This window comes from Heloderma suspectum, chromosome 1 (genome assembly GCF_057233095.1).
Source record: "Heloderma suspectum isolate Gila_16-S chromosome 1, 16-S_ref, whole genome shotgun sequence".
Classification (NCBI taxonomy): domain Eukaryota; kingdom Metazoa; phylum Chordata; class Lepidosauria; order Squamata; family Helodermatidae; genus Heloderma; species Heloderma suspectum.
The window spans coordinates 351,619,642-351,635,477 of record NC_139458.1 but is presented as its reverse complement, the minus strand read 5'-3'; the positions used below and the strand labels follow the sequence as shown (position 1 = coordinate 351,635,477).

At 43.2% G+C, this 15,836-nt stretch overlaps 1 long non-coding RNA gene across 1 annotated transcript; it reads left to right on the top strand.

The window, feature by feature from the left end:
• Positions 1 to 1,709: 1,709 nt before the first annotated feature.
• Positions 1,710 to 15,631, top strand: LOC146359675 (uncharacterized). Its single transcript, XR_014787315.1, has 4 exons — positions 1,710 to 1,781; positions 3,293 to 3,386; positions 6,247 to 6,401; positions 15,240 to 15,631. It is a non-coding gene; the product is annotated as an uncharacterized LOC146359675 (long non-coding RNA).
• Positions 15,632 to 15,836: the final 205 nt, after the last annotated feature.

Below are 15,836 nucleotides of genomic sequence, written 5' to 3'. Positions count from 1 at the left end.
AGGCCATCTTACAGAATAGGAGATTTTTTCTTTCATTTAGAATGAGCGTTCTGTGTAACCTCCCTTGTGGACTGTGGGAATGTTGTGGACATAATATACCTCGACTTCAGCAAAGCTTTCAACAAAGTGCCCCATGATATCCTGATGAGCAAAGTAGCTCAAGTGGGCTAGATGAAACAACGATCCGGTGGATCCACAGTTGGCTACAGAATCGGACTCAAAGAGTGCTTATCAATGGGATCTTCTCAAACTGGGGAGAGGTAACAAGTGGGGTACCACAGGGCTCAGCCCTGGGCCCAGTGCTCTTCAACATTTGTATGAATGACTTGGAGGAGGAGGTGCAGGGAATGCTGATCAAATTTGCAGATGACACAAAATTGGGCGGGATAGCTAATATTCTGGAAGGAAGACAGAAACAAAATTCAAAGTGATCTTGATAGACTGGAGCGCTGGGCAGAAAACAACAGAATGAAATTTAATAGGGATAAATGCCAAGTTCTGCCCCTAGGAAAAAGAAACCAAATGCACAGTTACAAGATGGGGGATACGTGGCTCAACAACACTACAAGCGAGAAGAATCTTGGAATTGTTGTAGATCACAAGCTGAAGATGAGCCAACAATGTGATGTGGCTGCAAAAAGGCAAATGCTCTTTTGGGCTGCATTAATAGAAGCATACTGTAGCTTCCAAATCCCAGGAAGTACTAGTTCTCCTCTATTCAGCACTGGTTAGGCCTCATCTGGAGTACTGTGTCCAGTTCTGGCCACCGCACTTTAAGAAGGATGCAGACAAGCTGGAGAGGGTTCAGAGGGTGGCAACAAAGATGATCAGGGGACTGGAAACAAAGCCCTATGAGGAGAGACTGAAAGCACTGGGCATGTTTAGCCTTGAGAAGAGAAGACTGAGGGGAGATATGATAGTGCTCTTCAAGTACTTGAAAGGTTGTCACAGAGAGGAAGGCCAGGATCTCTTCTCGATCATCCCGGAGTGCAGGACACAGAATATGGGCTCAAGTTACTGGAAGCCAGATTCCGGCTGAACATCAGGAAAAACTTCCTGACTGTTAGAGCAATATGGCAATGGAACCAATTCCCTAGGGAGGTAGTGGGCTCTCCCACACTGGAGGCATTCAAGACGAGGCTGGAGAGCCACCTGTCAGGGATGCTCTGACTTGGATTCTGCATTGAGCGGGGGGCTGGACGGATTCGATGGTCTTGTAGGCCCCTTCCAACCCTACTATTCTATGATTGTATTATTCCTTGCCTTTAAAACACCTCATTTTGGGAAGGCAAAAAGGGGTCAGCTTTTCAAATCAATGTGAACCAGTCAAGATGGTCTGCTGGAGCTGCTCCATCAGGTCAAGCCAAAATATACTGTGAAAATGAGAAATAAATCAAAATGAACTCATTTGCAACAAATTATCATTTCATGTCATACTGACATCAGCTGTGGCAAATTGTTAAAAACCTACATGGAAACTGAAGCTGTATAGGCTCGGTACAGTGCCATGACATTAGAAACCCTCCCTGAAGTGTTCTGGCCTCTTCACCTTCAAATATCGCCAGATGACCTATGTATTTAATAATGTCTATCAGCTCATTAACAAAGCCTATGTTGAGCATATGTGCAATGCTTACTTAATGTAGATTTAAAAAACAAAAACAAAAAACCTTACTGACTCATAATTATGGCACTTGTACTTACCTCAGGTGGGAAAGTTATTGACTCAGACTGACAGTTGCCTCCCTCACTTCTCTCCTCCAGACATGCTTTAACGTAAGGTAATGATTATATATGTCTTCTCAGTAAGTACTCCATACAACACACAATCCGCTTATGGAATTTAGGGCGCAATCCTATGGGGATAGATGGCCGCCTCTGAACTCAGAGGCGACCGCCTATTCAATGCAGGGCAGGAGAAGCATGGAGGGGATAGTCTCCTCCACGCTTCTCCTGCCCTGCATTTGTGGCTAGAATGAATGCAGACACGAGAATGAATGCAGACACGAACAGCATTCGTGTGAATGAATGCAGACACGAATGCAGACACGAGAATTCGAATGCAGACACGAACTAGAATGAATGCAGACACGAACAGCATTCGTGGCTAGACAGCCTATTTCGGCTGTCTAGCTGTGGGAAATCGGAGCGGGGGAGGAAGCAGCCAGACATATAGAATGTGTCGTACTGGCATTTCCACCCTCCCCGCCCCGGCCCACCCCCGGGAATGCCCCTTTTATGCCGCTCCACGCTGCTCTTACGAGTGCAGAGTGTGGGGCTGTTCCACGCTGCCTATGAGGCAGCACGGGCGGGGGTGAAGGTTGGTTCTCAGAGAACCAACCTCAGAGCATGGGCTCCAAGGTCAGTTCCCGGAAACTGACATATCCTATGGCCATCTAGCCTCTGACTAGCAGCCATAGGATTGCTCCCTCCATGTCACAAAATGTGGTGATGTTCCCTAGCTTGGGCCAAACTTCATGTTATGTTAAGCATGGTTTTCGAAAAATGATTAGGATCTGCCACTTCTTTTTCATAACCTAAAGCAATCACAGAGTGGGGGCTGATCTGGGACCATGGCACAAGGGAGGAAGTTAATCCTTTCCCACTAATTCTATTTTCCTGCGCAGAATACACACACACACTGCTATTTTCTGCAGATAGTACCTTTGGAGGCAAATAGTAGCTTCAGGATACTTTTGGTGGGACAGTGGGATGGGGGAAAAGGGTTACCCCTCCCCTGCACCACTGTCCCAGTCTGATCAGACACACACACACACACACACACACACACACTGTTTTTTGTTAAGATGAAGACGTGGCAGGTTCTTATTGTGAATTTAAATAGTGTACTTACTGTAAAATATATTTGGCTTTTAGATGGCTTCAACAAGAACAGGAGAGCCAGTGAGGTGTAGTGGTTACAGTGTTGGACTGGGATTTGGGAGATCCAAGTTCTAGTCCCACTGGACCATGAAGCTCATGGCGTGACTTTGGACCAGTCACTGACTCTGAGCCTAAGTTACCTCACAGGGTTGTTGTGAGGGTAAAATGGAGAGGAGGAGGACCATGTAAAGCCACCTTAGGTTCCTTGCAAGAGGGGAAAAAGTGGTATATAAGTGCAATAATAATAAAGTAAACAAATTAGACAAATCCATGGAGTATGGGTCTATGGGTGGCTATTTGCCTCAATAGTTATTTATTTATTTGTAATGTTTATATACCATTTAATATAATAAAATCCCTAGTGACATAGAGCATCCATGTTCAGAGGCAGTATACCTTTAAATCCCAGATGCTGGAGAAAACAGTGCGGTGGGCTCTGGCTGCCACTATTGGGTTCAAGACGGAACAGCTCCTCTTTTGTTCTTATGTCCTAAGAAGGAGAGGTAGGTCACTACTATACAAATATGGGCCATAGGAATGAACATTCATTAGAATTTAGAGTGAACTGGAATTCCTACTGTAAGAGGCATCCATTGCAGTGCCAAACAGAAGGATGCATTATGTGTAAAAAAGTATTTGCAGAAATGTTACAATTGCTGCACACAGTGGCTTGTTTCCAATGGTGACTGCCCAGCAGTGCAGAAACCCTTCCATAGTGGAAACTGTGTTCTCAATCATGTGCAATCAGCAAATCCAATACTTGAGTTATGCCTGCACAGTGAAGCCCATTAACAACCCAACCCCAGTGCTAAGAATGTTTACATTAATGTAATGTGGAATTTAACCCATAGCACCCTTTTGAAGCATTAACCAAAATGAAAACAGTGGCATAGTGATGCCAACAGGGCAAGACTTTGGGGCAAAAATCCAAGGCCCCACATAGCAGAATGCAGCTGTGCTTGCTTACCACATTTTGAGTAACTGATGATAACCATCTAAAGAGGGGTGGGGGTTGGGGAAACCAGTCTAAAATTACCTAACTGTGCCACTGACCTGACAATACACCAAAGGAGCACACACACACCCTTATCCTTCTCCTTGTTGTGGCATACTACAAAATGGTTATCACAAGTTAGGGCTAGATGTATACTGCATGTCAACGATGAGGACTATGGAATCAAGTGTCAAATCTGGCCTGCTATATTATATTCTCATTTAGAGGAGGTCAAGATTGCGGTAAACAGTTTTAGACTGCATGGGCATTGTTCATTTCAGCACTTGGATGGACATACTTAAAAAAAACTGTGCAGAAATTAGTATTTTCTGAATTTTCATCATGGGGAAAACCAGAGACGCTTGTTTTGATGTGGTTTTAAACTAAAGTGTTAAATATGCAGGCAAAACGAGCTGTTCCACACACTCATATAACATGAGAGATTGTAGTTAAAATTGTATCAGTGACCACATGATTTTTTTAAAGCAAAATTGGGCAGGCAGGCTGCTAGTATATTTAGTCAGATAATGCTTTGCACTATGAAAATTCATATCAACTAAATTGCTTTGCCTTGAAACATGATTTTAGCTGCACAATATTCAGTTATCCTTATTGTGGAATTTAACTACATGCAAATGAGGAGTTACCTCTGGAGTCAACAGACTAGCCTCTTAGAAGGTGATACATGATGGAGAACTATCTGCCAGACAAAGATTGCACTCTGGAAATGACAAAATTTGTGTATTGTATTTACCTAATAAATTATTACAGCACCATAAATAACATGCAGACCACAATACATATTTAATTAGGTAAATCACACTTATTATAAGCCAGTATTAACAGTGATTAGAGTATAGGGATTCATTATTCATTTCTACTACAGCAGCCTTCCCCAACCTGGTGCCCTCCAGCTGTGTTGAACTGCAGCTCCCATAATTCCCAGACAGCATGGCCAATGGTCATGCGGGCTGGGAATTATGAGAGTTGCAGTCCAACACAGTTGCAGGGCACCAGGTTGGGGAAGGCTGAACTACAGAATACATATAGGAACACAATGTTGCAGTGTGGACTGCTCCTGTTCAGGGTTCCAGCCATGCCCTCTTCCAAATATTCCATTTTGTTCCCCCCCTCCCCATTTTCCACACACCCCTCCTAACAGCCAGCCAGCATTCCATGGCCACTGAGCATGTTCAGTCCTCTGGACTTTTGGGGGGGATTGAAGAACATTTTGGTAACCTTTTTTTTTACTTCTGCAAACCTTGGGGTTCGTCCAGGCCTGCAGATACCTCCCTCTTGCACATGGGTGGTGCTGTTTTGGCTACATAAGGCTCAGCACTTGGTGAATTGAGTTTGCTATTAGTATATATGATGATGATGGGTATCACTTGTGTCATAATACCCTGTCTCCTGCTTGACTGCTATCAAGTAATAAAAAGCTCACTGAAGTAGCAAACAGCAAGGGAGATACCAGACTGAGCAGCGGATGGCTACAATAGCCAATAAATATCAAGTAACTGAAGTAAGTCCATTTTAGAGAATATCACAGCTTCAATGTTACAGTGGTGAAAGCCAAATCAATGGCCGGATGTGAACAAGAAACAAGAGGTAGTGGTTGGGATAGAAACCTGCACACATAGCACCAGAAAGGATTCATTGGTAATGAGCATGTTTAAATGAAGGGCTTCTTCACACAGAGATTTATCCCACTATTGAGACTGGTTACATACTCACAGAGGTTTGCAGGCCCTTTAGATGATGTCGTGAAACTCCAGGGCCTATTTGTATCACCATTTCTTCCTTATGTTTTGCTTTGTTTGTCCCTAAGCCATGGGAAACAGTGAGCCATGCCAAGCATCAGTTATAGTTGGTGAGAATGGAACACAGTTTTAATCTGGGGAGGGTGATTTGGCATTTGGGGCTTCTTCACAAGGAGCTCTTATCCTGCTATTGAGCTGCTCACTCATGGAAGTTTCAAGGCTCTTTAGATGACATCGTGAGACTCCAGGGCATCTCCTGAACTAAGGGAGCAATCTTATGGCTGCTAGACAACACCTAGACGGCCATAGGATATGTTGTTTTCCGGAAACCGACCTCCCCCCACTTCCACGCTGACTCTGAGGCAGCACGGAACAGCCCCGTCCTCTGCACTCGCAAGAGGAGCGCGGAGCAGCTGGAAAGGGGCATGGCTAGGGGTGTTCCGGGGCGGGGAGAGCGTGATTAGAGTATAGGGTGTTCCAGGGGAGGGAGAGAATAATCCCCTCCATGTTTCTCCTGCCCTGCTTTGGATAGGTGGTCGCCTCCGAGTTTGGAGGCGGCCGCCTATCTAGAGAGGATTGCTGCCTAAATGACCTTTATTCTGTTTTTAGATAGATCGGAGATAATGAGCTATCAAATTACTCCGCTGGTGTTCTGCTTGAGTTCCCTCTGTGAAAAAGGAAAAGCTGCAAAAAGAGGAGCTAGACCAATGAAACATATGGAGGCCTCAGATAAGGGGGAGAAGGAGAGGGAAAAGGAAGCACAGGTAAAGGGAGTCAGAAAGGAGCAGGGCAGCCATCCATCCTTGGCTTCTGCCCGCTTCTGTTTGATCATCAGAAAGGCACCATCTGATTGGGTTAGGTCCACTGACAGCCTGATCCTAAGCATGTTTACTGGGAAGTTAAGTCCCACTCCATTCAACAGAACCTACTCACATATGCCTTTCGGAGGGTCTCTCCACACAGGGCTTTTATCCTGCTATTGAGACTGATTAATCATGGAAGTTTGCGGGTTCTTTATATGATGTCATAAACCTCCAGGGCATCTCCTGTCCTAAATGACTTTTATCCCATTTTTTAAAAGATCAGAGATAATGAACTATCAAATTACAACGTGTTGAATTTCCTCTGAAAAGAGGAAGTTGCGTAATAAGAGGAGCTGGACTAGTGGCTGTATAGTGAAACATAGAACACAGAGATAAGGGGGAAAGGGGGGGGGGAGGGAAGCACATGTAAACAGAGCCCATTGTGATCCTGCATTTAAAATGGAAGCAGAAAGCCTCAGTAACATTGCAGGATTTTAGCCTGGTGTAGAAATGCTCTGAGTCAGTAATTAAAGAATAGTTGCTTGCTGGGCTAATCTGAATCCTGGGATCTCCTTCTGGGATGGTGGGACAGTCTTGGTGTTAAAAGAAGGTAAATGAACATGCACATTTGAAATGGAATGTCTACTACCACCCCTCTTAGCTTAGTGTTTTGTTTTGGTAAGGATAGCTCTGGTTCATGGGAATTTCTCAAACAGTATTATCAAAACAGATCACGGTCCCCACCTCCTGTCCTAGGGCATGGCACACAGGTAGGACTTGGCACAGAGTTGGATGCAGTTGTGGATAATTTCATTTGAATTAAATGTTAATGTTTATGGGCTTCTAGGTTTATTACGTTCTTATGAAAAATATTTAACATCATTTTTTTTAAAAAAAAACCCTACCTGCAACAGATAAGGCCAGAATAACTACATAAAAGTGAACAGTTTGAGCAGTCTGGCTCCTGGTTACTAATATTCTTTGCTTGTTCGCTTGCTTCATCTGAGCAAAGGTGGGGGATTGTCTGTGTCTATTTAGCTGAATTCAAAAGTAAATTTCATTGGGATCCCTTAACAGTCTTTTGTGTGCACTTCCCAAACATTTGAGCTCTGCTAGCACAAATATTGGCAATACAAGGATTTAAAACTCAGTCGGTTAAATATTTGCTCAGTGTCAATTCTGAATTATTTTGCTTTAAATAATTACAATTTAATAGCTTTGGGGTATTCTCTGCCCAGGGATCATAAACAATATCATATGAAGACTACAAATCCCATACGCCTCAGCTCTAATTTTCTTCCAAGGACCATGGAATTGTAGTTTTTTTCTGCTTCCCAATCTGTTGTGAAGGAAGTGGGGGATTGGCAGAGGAGGGGGTATTGACTTCACATATTAGTTTGGGGGGGTTGCTCAAAGAAGTGTTTTGTAGTTTAGGGTTTTTTAAAGCATTCGATAAAGACATTTACGTATCTGCTCAAGAAAGACGTGTGTGTGTGTGTGTGTGTGTGTGTGTGTTACTATGGGACCTAAAGTGCCTTACTTTACATTAAATGTCTGACCAAGAAATGTGACATGACTCAGGAGATAAGACCTTATTTTTAGTGAGAAAGTAAACCTTCAGCAAACCTAGACTGCCTCCTGGGTTTCTAAGAACCAGTGTTGTGGAAAAGTGTCATCATGAGTCTTTGTGAAAAAACTTCATGAAAACCATCCAGGTATGGCTGATATGGAGCAGCAACAACAAAAAAATCCTTAGCTAAAAATAGGCTTGGTGGCCATGTATGGACAGGGATACAGAAAAATCAATTCATACCTGTCATTCTTGTCAGTTTGTACAAGTTAGGCTATGTCTTGTACTAGAAAATCACTAGATTCTGCTATTGAAGCCCATGGAAGCTACTCTCATATTGATTTTGCTGACTCTTTTTATGAGGCAAAACTTTTTGATTTTTGTAGAAGCAATCAAATGACCAGATATTATCCATATGTCTTCAGTTAATAGTGACAGTACCTTTGATTTGGAAAGGCATGAATTACCACTCCTGTTTGATACCGTCTTACAACCTGAGGATTGGAGGCCTTTTTGTAGGCTAATATAATGTTGGTCTTGCATGTTATACCTACCTTCGGGCACTGGGCCTGTAATAAAGAAGTGTGAAACATGATGTGGGGACTTTCCAGCTATCACAAAATAGTTGTTCTTAAGGGACAAAAATGTATTTACACTGGAAAAGAAAACTCTTTTTTTCTTCTTTCACTAATGGGATGTGAATTAAGTCTTGGTATCATTGCTCAAATTATGGGAGGAAAGGTATTGGGACCCTTAATGAAATTCACAAGCCTCATTCCTGACTCCCTCTAATTTTAGCTAAATTATGCCCCCATATCCTTCTAAAAACAGCCATAAGGGGACATCACAAAAAGCATGGTGTGTGGGGGTGTGTGTGGCTCCTCTCTGCCTTCTATAATTCACATCATGCTGCTTTGCATTCAGGACTAAAAGGTCTGTTCTGCTTGAGTGACTCTGAGGCAGAGACAGTCCAGACCTACAAGAATGTGTCTACCTCAGAGTGGCTCAAGGAGAGAATAATCTTTAGCTCTGAATGCAAACACCAAGTTCACAAATCACTGGTGCTTATATACACATTTTGTAGAGCTACAAGCTGCTTATTCTCTGGGGAGGTTTTTTTCCAGATAATACTGTTCCTGAAGGCTGTTCTGGATCCCCACAGGTACTGAATCACTTAAAATTCCTGGATGGCAGCTATGTTTAATGGTGGACCACTTTGAATGGGACAGCCCGATCCCCACCCCAAGTGGCCTGTGGATAAGCTGCCCCAGTGTGGCCAGATGAGCAAGAATCTTTTTATAAGTAAGGGAATCAAAGGCCTAAGTATACATTTCTGTATGCAACAATATAATGATTCATGGTTGCTCAATACTACTCTGACATTGGCTCCAACTACTGATGGTCCAGGCCATGGTAAAGTTCTGACTCCCCCTGTACAACCCTGATTGGTTCTTGCTCCCCACCCATCTTCTCCAGAAGGAAGGGATGTTGGAATGCAAAGAACCAGCCATCCTTCGCTATATATTTGGAACCTTGGAGGAAAATCAGAAGTTGCCTTATATTACAAGCAAATATTCTGACCTGGTCTGGCCAGGTCAGACTCTTTGTCCATCTGGACTAATATTGTTTACTCTGACTGGTAGCAGGTCTCCAGGGTCTCAGGCAGAGGTCTTTCCCGTCACCTGCTGCTAGGGATGTGCGAACCCACCCCGTCCGGGTTCTCCGGGCACCCGCCCAGCCCCTGACCCCACTCACTGGTCCCCGGACCATGCTCAAGCCCCTACTGGGCTTGGCAAGCAGCCTGCACTCACCCCAGTGGTCTTGTCAATCTCTGCAGTTGCCATTTTTTTAAAAATAAAATGGCGATCGCAAAAATGTGTATATGTATGTGCAAAATGTGCATTTTGCGAATGCACATATTTGCGCATGTGCAAATGTGCATTTTGCACACGCAAATATGCACATTCACAAAAAGCACATTTTTGCACATATTCAAATATGTGCATTTTTACGATCGCCATTTTATTTCTCAAAAAATGGCAACTGCAGAGCTCAATGAGGCTGCCAGGGTGAGTGCAGGCCACTTGCCAAGCGTGGGCAGGGGGTTAGTGGGGGCAAGGGCTCAGTGAGCAGGGCTTGGGGGTGGGGACAGGGGCGGTTCTGCTGGATTCCCAGGGGGAGTCAGGCACCCGCACCATCCCTACCTGCTGCCTGCTTTTTAAATAGTTTTTCAGCTGGTTGAGACTTTCTGCAGCCAAAGCTGGTGCTCTGCCACTGAGCTCTGTCTCTCCTCTACAAAGCAGAAGTCATCAAACCAGACTGCTGAAAATGCTGCAGGCCAGCCTTCCCCAACCTGGTGCCCTCCAGGGGTGTTGGGACTACAGCTCCCAGAATTCCTAGCCAGCATGGCCATTTGGCTGGGAATTATGGGAGTTGAGAGCCAGGGTTGTGTAGTGGTTAGAGTGTTGGACTGGGACTTGGGAGATTTGGGTTCTAGTCTCCGCTCAGCCATGAAGCTCACTGGGTGACTTTGGGCCAGTCACTGACTTTCAGCCTAACCTACCTCACAGGGTTGTTGTGAGGATAAAATGGAGAGGAGGAGGACCATGTAAGCTGCCTGGGGTTCTTTGTAAGATGGGAAAAGGTGAGGTATAAACGTAATAGTAATAATGATGATGATCATCATCATCGTCCTCACATCTCGAGGGCACCAGGTTGGGGGAGGCTGCTGCAGGCTGTGAGTAGAACAGAAAGAGAAAAAAGTGTCAGAGGGCACTAGTTCTTCTAGTTCACCCCTTTTATTCTATAGACCCGCCTTCCCCAACCTGGTGCCTTTCAAATGTTGTGGACTACAGCTCCCAGCATTCCTGACCATTGATCATGCTGGTTGGGGCTGATGGGAACTGAAGTCCAAAACATCCGGAGACCACCAAGTCTGCTCTAGGCATACCCTTGATTCAGATTGGAATAGCCCAAGGGACTAATAACAAAAGCCAGTGATCTCTTTGAGTGCTCTGCCCTTCCTGCTTTATACCCTGGGCACAACCTCCCTCACCCTATTATGCCAAATAAAACCAGGCACTAGCACTTGGGTTTGGAACTGGAGTTTTCAGTCCTCTAACAATGTACCCTTTAATTGAAGTAATGTTTTGTTATACTCCTTTAGATTAAAATGCTATTTCTAACTGTCAGTTAATAGGTTTTAATGAAAGCAATTTATTAGACATTATGTACTCAGTTTAAATCTAACAGGGTAACTAAACATTCAAGTAAGCAAGGATGGGGTGGGAGGAAATCTATATTGCTCCAATTTGCATTGTATGTTCTTCTCACTGAGTATAATTGCTATTGACTGCCTACAGCAGCAGCACTCACCAAATCACAAATAATCAGAAAAAAAATATAATTAAAAAAATAAGCACATTCTGTAATAAACATGGGGGCAGGGAGCCAGGAATTATATATAGCTCAAATCTAAGCTCCAGTGTAGATTTTTCCTCACATCTTCATTGTTGTAGACTTAACTTGTCTATTGCTCTAATGACAAAAATTAGATGATGACCATCAGTCCTACTGCCATCAACTTTCCCCATCAGGAATGCTGCAGATGCTGTTTAATGATTTTACCAAAGATGTATATATGAGTAAAGAGACTGTGCAGTGTACTTGGGTTTGGCTTCCTCATGAGATATAGGGCCTTGTCCCACATGTATGTCTATCAGCTGATTTCTTGTGACTTGATAACTCAACACTTGATCACTTGCAGGTGGATGTGTAAATAGACTTCATTTAAACACATTTGACTGCTCAGGGTTATGCTTGGTGAGTTCTGGTGAATCATGGGTGGGCAATTATGGGTTTTGGTGGGTCAGATTTTGGCACATCAGAGGCAGAGCCTGGAGGGTTAGGGTGTGGGGGCAATAGAAAAAAACACACACCTCCATCTCAAAATATGTGGTTAGGCAATAAACTGATGGACATCAAACATACATGAAACAAAAATATAAATGGGCAGGGAAAATACCTCAGAATTAGCAGACTGGGCTACAATCTGTCCTATGCCCTGTCTCCACAAAAAACAGAAGGAGAAGGTAAAGGGTGGCTTACCGCCACATTTTTCAAGGAGCCAGCTTTGGTCCATGCAGGGCTCCACAGGTGTGTGAATCACACCATTCTAAGTCGCTTTACACCACATACTTCTGGATGGTGGGAGTTTGGAGTGAACATCACCTGACTGTCAGGGGCTGCTCAACCAATAAGAGAGGCTTCCCCCCATCTAGGCTGTCCTCCCCCTCCTCATTTGATAAAATCTTCCACCCGTGTCTTGATAATCTCAGTAACTTGGAGTGCGCATTTCAGGAAGAAGTCTCACTGAGTACAATGGGAGTTAGTTCTGAGGAGACACTAATGGATTTGTTGTGGGAAAGGAAGCAGTAAACACAGGGACGGGAAACCAGCCCCCATTGTAACCCGATGCTGCACAGGATCTCTATAATGAAGGTATGAAGTAGTTACGTCCTAAGGCAATAAACCAAACAACAGAGAGTCGGAGCCTCGAGATAGCGCTTTAAAGCATTTAGGGAATTTCTGCTTTAAACTGTGCCATTTCAATTGAGGAGGATCTCTGTAAATTCTGATGTGGGCATTCAGGGGACAAGCCTCATTGAGCACAATGGGAGTTACGTCTGACTAGACACTAATTGGTTTGTGCAGGGACAGGAAACACCCCTTGACCAGGGTCACGGTGAAAGGCACACCCCTGGCAGGGGTAGCATACTTGAGGTCAATGCGAGGGTTGGGTCACACAGCAACTGTACCGTGGAGAACCGGACTTGAGGAAAAGGCTCGGACTTTAAGCAGTCTCAGGACATCCGTTTTTTCCCTGATAAACTCCTGGGTGGCTGCTGAATGTCCATGACATCATGTATCCCTTACGACCTGAACATGTAGCCGGCTTGGAGTAAATAGCTGGTGGAGACACCCCCCTAGTCAAGGATGTTGGGAGCAAAGCCCAAATATTGTTTTCATATGTGGTAAAATACAGTGCAAACAACTCAGCTCTTTGAATGCTGAAGTCCTTGGGTAGCAGTGGTTGTATCATAAGACCTCGGTTTAATAGCTGCTTCCCAGACAGAGAGGAATCCATAAAGAGAGCCAGCTTGTTCCGCACTAATAGCTTTGACAGAATTTTCAAAACTGACAGAATTTTCAGACAACAGAAGTATAGCTGTAACTGTAATTGCTAATCTGTGAAAGAATTTTCAAACCTATCAAGCCATTTTATGACTGTACCAACCTGTGAGAAGTAACCTTAATTCAGAAATCACCTCAGACACTTGAGAAGGATTACATTTATACCAGTGTGGTACTGAACTGACAAGGGCCGTTTTTCAGCCAGTTCACCCACCTCAAAACCAACTATTTTATTTTGGTTATATTTCAGGTGTGAGGCACAACTCTTGAAAGAAAATCAGAGCAGCCACTGTTCTGTTTTCCCCCCCAGAAAGCCCTGTTCTGGGGTGATTTTTGAATTCTAGGAAACTCAAAATGGTTTCCACCATAAAAAGACTGCCTGCTTTGCCATTCAGTGGGGGCTGCCGTCATACTAGATCGAAACTGAATAGCTACAGAAAAAGTCACACTTTTAAAGAGCAAGTGGATTGTTCCTTCAGGAGCTTGTTTTATTTGAGAGGAACAATGTTACATACCCCTCCAAAGAAAGGACAGTAATTGAAGCAAGCTTACTTTTGGTCTGTTTTTCCAGAATTACTTGATACAGGTTCATTAAAAAAGAATGTGTGTGTGTGTGTGTGTGGGCGAGGGGGGGGGGTTATCAAGTTGTCCACTGGAACTTCACCCCCTCACACTGTTGTTGGCTTTGTTAATGAGCGAAATGGTTTGTGCTATTATAAGTAATTAATACAACTTCTGTTGATTGCAGCACATATGGTGATTAATCAACACTGGAAAGGATCTCATACCCTTAATATAGAGGAATGAATGTACACACACTGGGACACTCACAATGGATAATAGTCAAATTGGGTTAGTACAAGAATCATTATCTCTTATTAGCAAACAGAACCTCATTTCATGGGTTGGAATATTAATGAATGAATGAATGAATGAATGTTATTTAAAGTATTTTTATCCCACTCCTCAGCCAAAAAGACTCCTGGAAAGGTTTACATGCAATCAGTTAAATGTTCACTGGCTTACAGTCTAAAAAGACATGACGTGACACAGGAGGAAAAAGGGATGGAGAGGGAGGAGGAAAAAAATTAAGTAGTCTTTCATCATGGTTGGTGGAATTACCACGCTTCCCCACTCACCTCCTCTGTACAGTCTGCTGGAAAGGCTTCTGATGGTGACAGTTGTGGGAGGAGCAGCCTTCATGGGGGAGACCTTTCAGTCAAGCAAAGCCCCCTATAGGCCCTTGAGGGAGGAGACTGTCCACTCCATTCCTTAGATGGGGGCTGCCCCACAGCAGGAGAAGGGGCAGATGTATATGTCCCTCAGATTACTTCCTCCTGGCTTTTAACTGTGCTGACTTCCATGCAATGCACTGCTTAAGGAATTCTGCTACCTCTTGATTGAAGATGGTACTGCACACTTCAAACAGGAGTTAAAATTAAAAATTAATTTTTAAAATTAATGTATTTCGAAAACCAAATAACCCTGATGTGCATCTGGGTATCCTTAATATGTATGCCAAGTTTCAGGTGTCTAGGTTTCACTGTCTTGGTGATATGGTGCTGACAGACAGAAGCGCTTCCTCTTCTATTATTACAGACAAGGTATTAACAGAGTACTTGGATAATACAAAACCTAGTGATATGTTCTACCACACATTTACAAGTGAATATATGCTAATTAATGGAGACATATGATTTGTTCTTGATTATTTGAGTGTGAAGATTGATATGGAAAGAGCAGTGGTATGAGAAAAGAGGAACGGGGTGGTTATTTTGATTTGCACAATGTCAAAACATCATTTACTTAAACTGAGAATATAAAAAAAAACAGATAGCATTTTGTTCTTATTTATTGGTAAATCTCATTCACAATTTTCTTTTTAAGAAGACTAGTTAGGAAACATGCCGAAATGAAGGAAACAAAACCTTCAAGAATAAAATGACTAGCAGAAAAAGTGTTCATAATTATCACCAAAAAGCAATTATTTTAGGCAATGTGTACTTGACATTCACTTACAGTTTCCCTTACAACAGGGTATCTAACATAAAGAGAGCCTCCGTGGAACTTTGCCTATTCTACTGAGTCAATGAAAACTTCATTACAACTTCTGTGCCTATCTATCAAATTCTGTGTTACTATTCTCCCATGGCTCGACAAAAGCGTGCTAATCTCATCATCACCCTGTGAGAAGGAATTCAAAGACAGAGTCTGTAGATTTTGTGGCTGAGAAATATCCGAAATGCTTTTTAGAAAATCTTACTGACAATTTAGACGGTACATGATCTCAGTCTTCAGCATTTGACTATAGCTGTTCCTTTCACCTTCTTTTATCCACATTAATAGAATTTTCATCTGCTAAATAACAGCTGTGGTTGTTAGATGTGAAAGCTGTGAGCTAAGGTGATAAAGTCAATCTTTTCCACATATTCAGAGCTTTAAGTTTTAATGGTGTTTGAATTAATATACCTTTTTACCCTTAAAGCTTAGGCTAAATCTGAGTCTTTGTGAGTAAACTGACATGTTACTTTTTTAAAGGCTGCATTTCTAAAGGCCAGTTCACACACATTCCTGGCTTTTAGGGGGTTACTTCAGGCTCATGCACCCTTCCCACCACACACACAACCTTGTAA